Source organism: Giraffa tippelskirchi, chromosome 1 (genome assembly GCF_054371585.1).
Source record: "Giraffa tippelskirchi isolate mGirTip1 chromosome 1, T2T-mGirTip1v1.2.pri, whole genome shotgun sequence".
NCBI lineage: Eukaryota > Metazoa > Chordata > Mammalia > Artiodactyla > Giraffidae > Giraffa > Giraffa tippelskirchi.
In genome coordinates this window covers 57141055-57153962 of record NC_137275.1, presented here as the reverse complement: position 1 = coordinate 57153962, position 12908 = coordinate 57141055, and the positions used below count along the sequence as shown (strand labels likewise).

The following is a 12908-nucleotide window of genomic DNA, read 5'->3' as shown; positions in this document are numbered from 1 at the left end:
CTGTTTATCTTAAAGTTTCACAGAACTTCAGTCTTATATTTTTAGATTAAAAATCATATCAAAATATATAAAAAATAATAAATAGCATTGTCTTAAGTTCAGGAAGTATCTGGAATGTATTTGTTTCCAAGAGTAAAAGATCAATCTTATGAAGTCACTTTATACTTTACAACTTCAATAAGTGCTATCAAATCAGTGATATCTACCCTTTCATAAAGGTTTCTTAAAATATCGTAAAAGTGATGGTTCTTCCTCATAAAATTATATCTTGAAATTATGAAAAACATCTGACACTATCTGTTTCCTGAAGATGAACACTCCAAAAAAATATATAGTGCACATAAAATACACTGACTCAATGGAAAGAAAATGTTTGTTCACAGATTTGTGTTTGACAGTCCTCAAGGAACTGAGAAAATCAAATTTTATATTTTACCTTGTCACGTGAACCATTTCAAAACCTTTGGACAAAATGTGATATATATACTCATATATGTGCATATACACACACATAAAAATAAATGCATTCCAAGTAATTACATGACCTTGGAGAAAGTTTTAAATTTGCTACCGGTAAATTTTTCCATTTACATAAAGTATTTTGTATCACATTTGCATCTTTATAGTGCTTTATTTTGGTCAACTAGCCTTTTTTTAAGACTTGCAAATTATTTCCATAGACTATGATTTTTGAATTTTATCTTCAATATTTTTGAAGGTATAGAGAATCTTATCCAATCTATTGTTAATTCACAGTATTCCAAGGTGCTCTTATAGTTTTCAGCATACAGGTCTTTCACTTCCTTGGTTAAATTTATCCCTAGGTAATGTTTTATTCTTGTTGTGAGTATAAATGGAATTCTTTTCTTAATTTCTCTTTCTGCTAGCTCATTGTTAGTGTATAGAAATGCAACAGACTATTGTATAGTATCCTACAATTTAAATGTATTATATTATTTCTAATAGTTTTTGGTGGAGTCTTTAGTGTTTTCATTATATAAAATGACGTCATCCACAAATAGTTACACCTTTACTTTTTCCTTTCCAGTTTGGATGCCTTTCATTTGTTGAGCTTGCCCACAGTTTCTTGCCACATGCGCTTTTCCAACATGACCAATTATTTCTTTAAGCCTGCAAAAAGCCTGATTTGGGGTTTTAATCATATTTACAAACGCGCTTCACTTTTCCTGCATTCTATTGTCTAAAAAGCAGGTCAGAGGTCCTATCAGAAATGGGGGGGAAGAGATTTTACCCGGCATGAACACCAAGGGCAGGAGTTAGGGGGCCCACTCTAAGGTCTGCCTATTGCACCAAGTGATAATAATGATTGTGTTTTGTGTGGATAGGATCATGGACTTTGAGGTAGGACAGATGGACAGACAGGTTAGAATGCTGTCTATTGTTAGCTTTTGTGAAGTTGACTCCTCTTCTATAAATATCAGTTCTTTCATACTTAAAGTATAGATAATGAGACCTACTTCATGACATTGACTACATGAAAGGATAATTCTGCAGCACTTACTATTATACACACCACTTAGAAGTGTTTTGAACTTTTTATTATTGCTACAATTGTTAAATGTGTGCTTTCTGAGTAATCTTTGTTTTTAGAATAAATAGAATAAACAGATATATATATATACTATTTAATGCTGTCTATTCTTACTAAGATTCTACTTCTGAACCCAAACCTATAAAAGAGAATTTGATTATACTAGACCTATAAATGGGCTTCCAAGGTGGCTCACTGGTAAAGAATCTGCCTGCAACGCAGGACACCTGGGTTTGATCCCTGGGTCGGAAAGATCCTCTAAGGAAGAAAATGGCAAGCCACTTCAGTGTTCTTGCCTGGGAAATCCCATGGACAAAGGAGCCTGGCGGGCTACAGCCCATGGGGTCGCAAAGAGTTGAACCCAACTTAGCAACTACACAGCAATAGCAGAACTATAAATAAATTACTTCAATGGAAAATGTAAGAATTTTCCTGTACTTTTTCAGCTTCGGGATACTTTAAAACTAGCTCCAAAGTAGATGATTCTGTCAACACACTTGTTTTCCTAAAACGTTCTCCAGGCACTGTTGGAGGCTTTCCTAATGTTTTGTGCTTTTTTTTCCCCCCAAGTACGTTTCCTTCTTTTCACTTGGCTTCAGATCTCAACTCTATCTAGCAACAGCTTAAATATTTATAAAGCTTAAGCTACAGACTTTCTTTCAAAACTACCATAAAATTGAAAAGTGAAACTGAAAATGTAGTGATAACATCAAGAACAAATATATTGACTGGAGAATTCTAAAGGGCACAAGGAAATTTTGGAAAACTGTTTTCCTTGTCTTGTTCCCAAATTATAACAGGCTTATTTCTTCTTATCACACCTCACAATTCTATTTTTAAATGATGCCCAAAGAAATCAATGACAATAATTTCGGAAGCTATCAAGTCTACTTGATTGTTAAATCAGACTAGAAATTCAGAATCACATCCTTTCCCTCCGAGGGTCCAGAGTAAGGAAATGAAAGGGAGAAGGGGAACTGTCATCTACTAGAGAGTTGGCTATGTATGACTCACTTGCTTTAACTTTTATAAATGCTTTCTCTTAATGTCTTCACTTCATGAACTACATTAGCTGTAGGAAAATGGGGAAGTTCTAAAACATGATCAATTTCAAAATTTCAGCTTATAATTTTATAATTTTTTAATTTTAGACTGATACTTGTCAAAAAACAACCTCAATATTTTCCACTGCCTATCAAATCTAACCACAATTTTAAAAAATATTTTGTTGCTGATAAGACAGAATTTGCTATACGCACGTACATACACATACACAAATATGCTGCACAAGCACATGTACACACCATACCATAAGGAAATTTTGAAGTGTTTTGTCAAAAAGAAAGAAGAGATATTGACTGTAATATAATTTAGAAAGGCTGAGGAAAACAAAGCAAAATTATAATAGGTACATTGAAGAGCTTCTGAATGTGATTATGAAGTTTGTTAGATTGTCCTGGAGGAACATAAATGTAGCACAGATCTTCCTCCAACTGAGTGGATGGACATGTCTAAAACTGAAGTTCAGTGTTAAGACATTGTTGAGTACACTTAATTTACATGCTTTAGTGTCATTTTTATTGATAATAAAGATTCTACTTTGATTTTTATCTGCCATAACCTTTGTTTTATTAACAGATTTTGAACTTAAGTGAAGTAAACAGAGATAATAACCACTGGGTTTCCTCAAACTCTAACAGAATGAGGAGCTTGGAGTGATGTTTTTAACATTAATTAATATTAATTCTAAGTTATCTTTGATATATTGCATTTTACCTTTTATGCTTATCTCTGTGCTTCTACTTGTTATAAAACTGCAATTTCCTGTGTGTGGTAATTATTGCTATCTTATCATCATTGTGCCTTCCCCTTTGGAAGGAAATAAATAAGCCTACAAAGCTGAAACACTACTCTAAACAAATATTACTGATGTTGAATATTCGTTATGGTCAGCAAGCTCATCAGAGTTCACAACATAATTGACCATGGACACACATTTTTAAAACTTTATACTTATGAACTCTTTGTTCTGATTTTTTGTTACTGTAGGTTCAAAAAGAGGCCACAATCACTGGGCAAATAATTAAAGTCAACTTAAAAATATATTTATAAATAATATTACCTTAATAGTTGCAGAACAGAACATAATTTCAGAAGTTTTCCAATACTTTTTCAAATTCTAGCCTCTCATCACTTGGAGATATATGAATATATAATTAAAAATATTTCTCCCACTCTTCAGAATTTGATAGCATTATAACTTCAGTATTTGACCTAGATAGGTTGCATTTGTTACTTTATTTTATTATATAATTTTTTTACAGGGAAAAACTCATTTGAAAGGTTAATGAAGTAAATCTACTGTTCAAACTTGATTTTTACTTTATAGTAAACCAAATTAATTACTCAAATGAATCCATCAAGTGCATCATGAAAATGAGTGGTGCCTATGAATGTAATACAAATGTAGTAGCTTGCCATTTCCAGCTCTCATGAACTAATGAGGCATCTCACAGAACTGCTCTAATCTCAAGAGACCTGTGAAGAAGGTCAGGATCTTTGTGATCATTGTTTGTCAAGGAAAGTTTAAGGGGTTTGTTCTTTTTTATCAAGTATACTTTAGATCTGCTTAGTTTCTCAGCTCTCAGCTGTGTTTTCTCTCTTCCCTAATGCTTCTTATGTATTTCCTTGGGAAATAAATGTGACCTAAGGAGTGAGTCTCAGCAATTATACCTACATGATCCTATTTTCCTGGGCACTGTCGATCTCACAGCAGTGCCATTTTTCTCATTTTCCCCACAGATGTATCTTACACTAATGCTTTTCCTTATGAGACAAACTCCAAATTGCTGTTAAGCACAGAATTTAAGAAATGGGAACTTTTAAAGTCTGAAATAAGCTGTTATTTTCAAGTATAATTAATTTTGTTAAAAGCTAAAGGACATTATTTATAAAATACTTGATAAAATGTGTGCAGAACTATTCAAACACATGTTATCCTTTTGCTCATGTTCCAAAGATGTATAACATTTAAACAGCTTAGCAAAACACTACTTTCTAAAAAAGAAATCAGTGAGCGGATCGTCTCCTCTTAATCCCTGCTTTCTTTCCTACCATAACAATCTAGGAAAATTACAGAGTCTCAAAGGTCCCTTCCTCTTCTTTTGAAGCAACAGAGTTGATCTAAGGGATGGAGTTTATGCTTCCTCTCCTCAGTGTCCAAGTAGGACATCCTCTTGATCCTTCTTAGACCTTCAGAGTCAAAGTTAGTTTTCTATGTGAAAGCAACATGATTGGATACTATATATGAAAAAAAAAATTTCACTATAAGGATAGTTTTGAAATTCATTTCAGTTTGTTCAATTCTCAGTATGTTTTCTTTACCAATGCCCCCTTCTCCAGAACTACCTCAATCCCCTGTTCCCTTTACAGCAAAACATCTGGAAAATTTGTTCTGCTGTTGCTATTTCTTATTCCTCACATCGTTTCCCTTATCTACTACTCTAGTTAGATTCCACCTCCCCTTGGAAGCTGAAACTGTTCTTTTAAGGACCACTACAATAGCCACACTACAATTCAATGTCATTTTTGTGTACCATTTCACTCAGGATTGCAACAGGAAACAGATTATATAATTAGTGTAATTCAAGGAAGGTTGAACACAGGGTTTATTTACACAGTGTAGGAAGATTCTAGAATTACATGAATATAAAATAGCATCCAAGGTCAACTAACAGCAGAGCTGTTATTGACCCCAGTCTTGGAATGATGACAGAAGAATGCATTTGCTAATCAGGAAGAAAAAGAATCATGAAGAGGGAGCCCCCTGGAGAGGAGCTATGTCTTTCAGGAGAGGAACATAGCCAGCCCAAAGCCCAAAGCAAGCCTCCAAGAGACGAGGTAAGGAATAGACATCCTGACTTTCCTCTCTCTACCAGATCTCATGCTAGATATCACAATTAACTGAGCTGACAAAATCCAAAGTTCAATAAAACTCTTGATTATTCTGTACATCTCAGCCTTTGGAGAGAGAACACAGGCAAGTGAAGGATAGAGAGTGAATCTGGAAGATTAAGGAGAAAAGATCCTTACATCCACCACCATACCTTACTCTCCTACCTCTCAGGAGCATTCTACAGTTGATCACTCCCTAATTCCTAAAACGCTTTTGTCACTTGTCCTCCATGCCAACACATCCTCCTTGGTTTCCACTTAGGTAACTAACCACTCTTCTTCTACTCTAATTTCAAGTGTTGCATTATTCCAGGGTAATTCTTACGTCTTCTCTTTCCAGACAACCTTATTTTATGAGAGCTTTAAGTACTAAAATTACTGGTACCATGTAGTCTATAACTCCAACATTGTACATCCCATTAGGATTAAATTAATATACTGTACTTGCTTCTTTACATCTACAGTGGGTAGACATGAAAGAGGGAAATCTCAAATTTAACATAAAAAAACAGAACAATCTTCCTCTTCTTCTCCCACTCCTGTCCAAATGGTTATTTTCTTAATCTTACTACTATCTACAAATAGAGGGACGTTTTGCTTATTCAAAACCAAAATGTAGAATCATTCTTATTTTCTTATTTTTCCTCATATAGTGCACCTGATCCATTTGTAAGTCCTATAGGCCCTACCTCCAAAAGGCATTCATTGGATATTCTTTTGTCTCTATTTTACATCATCATTTTTTATGTAGATTTCAGAAATAGCTTCATAAAAGATCTCTTTGCTTGCTCTCTTTACCCTGCTACACCCTCTACATAGTATTCCAAAGAAGCCCAGAGTAACATTTGAAAAATATAAATTGGATAGTGTTATATCTCTGGTTGCACGCCTCCATGCTCAGTTACTCAGACATGTCCAACTCTTTGCAACCCCAGAGACTATAGCCCACCAGGATCCTCTGTCCACAGAATTTTCCAGGCAAGAATACTGGAGTGGGCTGTCATTTTCCTTCTCCAGGGGATCTTACTGATCCAGGTATTAAACCTGAATCTCTTGCATCTCCTACATTGGCATGCATATTCTTTACCACTGCGCCACCTGGGAAGCGCCACATCTCTGCTTGGAATCTTCCTAAACTTTCTCTTTGCAAATGGATTGAAATCTAAATGTTTCATCAGGGTAAAAACTTCTCCATGACTTGCTGCCTATTGAACTATTTGACCTAATCTATTCTTCTCTCAGTGGTTCTTTTTCTCTTGCTTCATGGGTCTTCTAACTATTTCTTAATGATTTTTTAACAAGCACTTTTGCCCTCACTGTTACCTCACTTGAATGATCTGTCCTGTCATCTTTGCAGGTTTCACTCGGTTACTCTTACATTAATTTCTCTGCTCAAATGTACCTCCTCAGTAAGACCTATTCTGACCACCCAACCTGACTAAGTTATCAACCAAGTCATACTGTTTTATTGTCTAGTGTTAGTCGCTAGTCATGTCCGACTCTTTGTGACCCCATGGACTGCAGCCCACCAGGCTCTTCTGTCCATGGAATTCTCCAGGCAAGAATAGTGGAGCGGATTGCCATTCCCTTCTCCAGGGCATATTCCTGACCCAGGGATTGAACCTGGGTCTCCTGCATTGCAGGTGGATTCTTTACCATCTGAGCCATCAGGGAAGTCCATTTTATTATATAACATTGATCAATTTTCTTTTCTCTATACTTTTTGCTTTTTCTGTTTCTCCTCGCTAAATATAACTTCCATGAGATCAGCAATTTTATCTAACTTGTTCAGCATCTAGAACAAAGTTTGGCTCATAGTAGATACTGATTTTGCTTGATGTAGAATGAATTAATTCTTTAGTTTCAGTATTCAATTATAGTCTGAAATAAGGGGAAAAATGAGGGGTACTTTGAAAAGGAAAGCCACAGGACATAGGGGAATTTTCTTGGGGTGCCACTGCCTTCTCCGTTCTTCCAAGCAGGAAGTAGCAATTAAATAATCTGAGGGAGAGTCAGAAGGAAGAAAACTGGAACTGAGAAATGTGTCCTAGATTCCCTGTCTGGGAAGAAACTCTGAGGCCAGCAGAATCTAGAAATAGCCAGGTACATTTAGGGATTGTTTACCAGTTACAAGGATATAAAATTGGAAAATTTCACTGATTTTTAGAGACACACAGAGTCTTCTGTTGCATCCCAGATGTCATGAGGCAAAGAAAGAGATTCCCAGTAGAACAACAGGACTATTAAATGTGCCACATGATGGATCTTTCAGCTCTGAATCCAACAGTGATGAAAACCATACCAAGTATCTCACTAAGAACTGGAGCCAAAAGAAAACAAATTTGATCAATTATAGACTTTAGCAATGGATGTCAATATCTTGCTCAAAAGAAGATAGGGATCAGTCATGATTAGATGCTCTACAGCAAGAGAAAGACACCCCTTCCTTTTCAGAGTAAGGCACAAAAACAACACACAACCTTGAGACTTCTTTTACCTATTGCCATAAGAATACATGATTTTTTTTTCAAAGTTTTCATGTCTTTATTTTTATTTTTGGGCTGTGCCATGCAGCACGCATGTAGGATCTTAGTTCTCTACCAGGGATTGAACCTGAACCATGGCCCCTGCTTTGAGGGCACAGAGTCTTAATCACTGGACCATCACGGAAGTCCTGACAAGATACATGATTCTTAACATCAAAGAACACTCCATTTTTAATCCTGGGTTCAGAGTTTCAACCAAATTTACCAGACACAATAACTTCTACCTGCAATCAATTTACTTAGCTTTAAGAAATTAAGCAAGTAAAAATGTATACTATAAGAAACAGCACATAAATAAGTCCAGCATCTGAATATCTTGAAATCATTTTATTCTTGAGATGTGTCTGATCACAGTGATGATGATAAAGTATGCTCTATCTCAGCTTAAGGAAGTCATCAAGATCTAGGCTTCTTTCAGCTTTTACTCCTAATTAGGACTCAGGAATATATGGCTAGTTCCCATTCTCTGGTTTAGGTGCATCCCATCAATACCAGTTAGTCATTACTTAGTTAATATTGATACTGAAGTATGGGTGTTTTCTCCAGTACTCAATTGTTGGTCAGATTCTCATCCTGTATCCACCTATATATTAATATTTCTTAAGTCAGTGTTATAAGGGGTAATTGACCAAAGGTCCTTTGATATTTCAAAAGGAAGATAAGAGAAAAAATGAATCATCTATTTACCCTTCCACTCCCCGAAGTTCACCTCCTGATCATGGTCAATATCCCTTTGTTAATATTCCTGAAAATTCTCTTAAATTTTATTAGAGCAGCTAATATAACATTTTATGCATAATTATAGACATACAAAAATATGATCAATCATCATTTGTATCAGTTAATGAATGAGAAAGATAAAATATTTATTGTGATCATATATGCTTACTTTTTGAAATATTTTGCTACCAGTTAAACTAGTCTCCCATCTCTCTTTTATTCTACTTATACATTTTATAGGTATTAGTAGAGGCATACTACACTCTGAAAATACATTTTTTTCTTTTTTTAAAATTTATTTATTTTTTATTGAAGGATAATTGCTTTACAGAATTTTGTTGTTTTCTGTCAAACCTCAACATGAATCAGCCATAGGTATACATATGTCCCCTCCCTTTAGAACCTCCCTCCCATCTCCCTACCGATCCCACCCCTCTAGGTTGATAAAGAGCCCTTGTTTGAGTTTGCTGAGCCATACAGCAAATTACCGTTGGCTATTTCACATACTGTAATGTAAGTTTCCATGTTACTCTTTCCATACATCTCACCCTTTCCTCCCCTCTCCCCATGTACATTAGTCTATGCTCTATGTCTGTTTCTCCATTGTTGCCCTGTAAATAAATTCTTTAGCACCATTTTTCTAGATTCCGTATATATGTATTAGAATACATTATTTATCTTTCTCTTTCTGACTCACTTCACTCTGTATAATAGGTTCTAGGTTCATCCACATCATTAGAACTGACTCAAATATGTTCTTTTTTACGGCTGAGTAATATTCCATTGTGTGTATGTAACACAACTTCTTTATCCATTTATCTGTCGATGGACATCTAGGATGCTTCCATGTTCTAGCTATTGTAAATAGTGCTTCAGTGAACAATGGGATGCATGTATCTCCTTCAATTTTGCTTTCCTCAGGGTATATGCCTAAGAGTGAGATTGCTGGGTCATATGATGATTTTATTCCTAGCTTTTAAGGAATCTCCATAACATCTTCCATAGTGAGGGTATCAATTTACATTCCCATCAACAGTGCAAGAGCATTCCCTTTTCTCCACATCCTCTCCAGAATTTATTGTTTGTAGACTTTTTGATGAGGGCCATTCTGACCAGTGTGAGGTGATATCTCATTGTAGTTTTGATTTTCATTTCTCTAATAATGAGCAATGTTGAGCATCTTTTCATGTGTTTGCTAGTCATCTCTATGTCTTCTTTGGGGAAATGTCTGTTTAGGTCTTTTTCCCACTTTTTGATTGAGTTGTTTGCTTTTCTGGTATTGAGTTGTATGAGCTGCTTGTGTATTTTGGAAATTAACCCTTTGTCAGTTGTTTCATGTGTTATTATTTTCTCCCATTCTGAGGGTGGTCTTTTCACCTTGCTTATAGTTTCCTTTGCTGTGCAAAATCTTTTAAGTTTAATCAGGTACCATTTGTTTACTTTTGTTTTTATTTCCATCACTCTAGGAGGTGCATCATAGAGGATCTTGCTTTGATTTATTTCATCAAGTGTTCTATGTTTTCCTCTATGAGTTCTATAGTTTCTGGTCTTACATTTATGTCTTTAATCCATTTTGAGTTTATCTTTGTGTATGGTGTTAGGAAGTGTTCGAATTTCACTCTTTTACATGTTCAGTTCATTTCAGTTCAGTCGTTCAGTAGTGTCCGACTCTTTGCAACCCCATGAATTGCAGCACGCCAGGCCTCCCTGTCCATCACCAACTCCCGGAGTTTACCCAAACCCATGTCCATCGAGTCAGTGATGCCATCCAACCATCTCATCCTCTGTCGTCCCCTTCTCCTCCTGCCCCCAATCCTTCCCAGCATTAGGGTCTTTTCCAATGAGTCAACTCTTCACATGAGGTGGCCAAAGTATTGGAGTTTCAGCTTCAACATCAGTCCCTCCAATGAACAACCAGGACTGATCTCCCTTAGGATGGACTGGATGGATCTCCTTGCAGTCCAAGGGACCCTCAAGAGTCCTCTCCTTTTACATGTAGCTGTCCGGTTTTCCCAGCACCATTTACTGAAGAAGCTATCTTTGCCCCATTGTATATTTTTACCTCCTTTGTCAAAAATAAGGTATTCATAGGTGCATGGGTTTATTTCTGGGCTTTCTATCTTGTTCCATTGGTCTATATTTCTGTTTTTGTGCCAGTACCATACTGTCTTGATGACTGTAGCTTTGTAGTATAATCTGAAGTCAGGAAGGTTGATTCCTCCAGCTCCATTCTTCTTTCTCAAGACTGCTTTGGCTATTCACGGTCTTCCCTGTTTCCATATGAATTGTGAAATTTTTTGTTCTAGTTCTGTGAAAAATGCTGTTGGTAATTTGATAGAGATTGCATTAAATCTGTAGACTGCATTTGGTAGTATAGTCATTTTCACAATATTGATTCTTCCTACCCAGGAACATGGAAATCTCTCCATCTGTTTACATAGTCTAATTTCTTTCATTACTGTCTTATAATTTTCTGTGTACAGTTCTTTTGTCTCCTTAGGTAAGTTTATTCCTAGCTATTTTATTCTTTTTGTTGCAATGGTGAATAGGATTGATTCCTTAATTTCTCTTTCTGATTTTTCATTGTGAGTATTTAGAAATTCAAGTGATTTCTGTGTATTGATTCTGTATCCTGAAACTTTGCTAAATTCACTGATTAGTTCTAGTAATTTTCTGATACTATCTTTAGGGTTTTCTATGAACAGTATCATGTCATCTACAAACAGTGAGAGCTTTACTTCTTCTTTTCCAATCTGGATTCCCTGATTCTGGAAAAGACTGAAGGTGGAAGAAGAAGAGAAGGAAATGATAGAGGATGAGATGGTTGGATGGCACCACCGACTCAACGGACATGAGTTTGAGTAAGCTCTGGTAGTTGGTGATGGATAGGGAAGCCAGCATGCTGCAGTCCCAGGGGTCGCAAAGAGTCAGACACAAGTGAGGGATTGAACTGAACTGACGCTGAAGCTGAAGCTTCAATACTTTAGCCATCTGATGCAAAGAGCTGACTTATTGGAAAAGACCCTGATGCTGGGAAAAATTGAGCGAAGGAGGAGAAGGGGATAAAGGAGGATGAAATGGTTGGATGGCATCACAGACCCAATGGACATGAGTTTGAGTAAACTCAGGGAGATAGTGAAGGACAGGGAAGCTTGGCGTGTTGCATTCCATGCGGTTGCAAAAAAGTCAGACATGACTGAGCAACTGAACTGAACTGAACTGATATAATTCATCAATAGTTATTGAGATTTTTCTGGGAATTCCATTACCTATCCCAAAGTAGAAAGTGATCTGACCTATGGGACATACAGGTGACATATTCCTATAATCTATTTTCATATTATCAGTGAGCTTTGCTAAACTGGAATATCCTTATTGCAGTGTCTCTCTAACATACTTATGACAGAAAAGATATTTCAGTTCTCAGATTATTTGATATTTTTCATTGGGAATGTTTCACCATAGCTCATTAGCAGGTTGTTTTATGCCCCTCAAAGGAGCTATACCTATCCACTACATCAGGCAACCTATGAGCCCAAAATTTCAATAATCACCACAGTGGGAAAAATGTTAGACTTATACAATAGACTGCATCCACTATTCACCTGCATAGCAGTTAACTTTCAAAATCATTTGTATAATAAGGTAATGTGGTCTTAATGATGCTGCTTGAGTTCAACCCACTGTATGTAAGTATGTGCCCTGAACCACATTTCAACATGTCATTTCATGCATCAGGGCTAACAGGAGGCTCCAGGAAACAAAATATCAGGAATTTTGATGGGTCCAGATAAATCCAAATGGCTGGATAATAAATTATGAATTTTTCTTATGAGTGGGATCTGGTACAGACTATAGTATATTCTACAATTTCTGAGGGAAGTCATGGAACATCACATATGGCCACAACCAAGCTATTCACCATGGCTTCCCTGGTGACTCAGAGGGTAAAGCATCTACTTACAATGCAGGAGACCTGGGTTCGATCCCTGGGTCAGGAAGATCCCCTGGAGAAGGAAATGGCAACCCACTCCAGTACTCTTGCCTGGAAAATCCCATGGACAGAGAAGCCTGGTAGGCTATAGTCCGTCCATGGGGTCGCAAAGAGTCGGACACGACTGAGCGACTTCACATTC

General features: G+C 36.4%; 1 long non-coding RNA gene across 1 annotated transcript in view; it reads right to left on the bottom strand.

Annotated features, from left to right (window-relative positions):
* LOC145521114 (uncharacterized) overlaps nucleotides 1-12908 on the bottom strand; it is a 204066-nt gene that overhangs the window by 71571 nt on the left and 119587 nt on the right. The gene's annotated exons all lie outside the window — the stretch shown is intronic.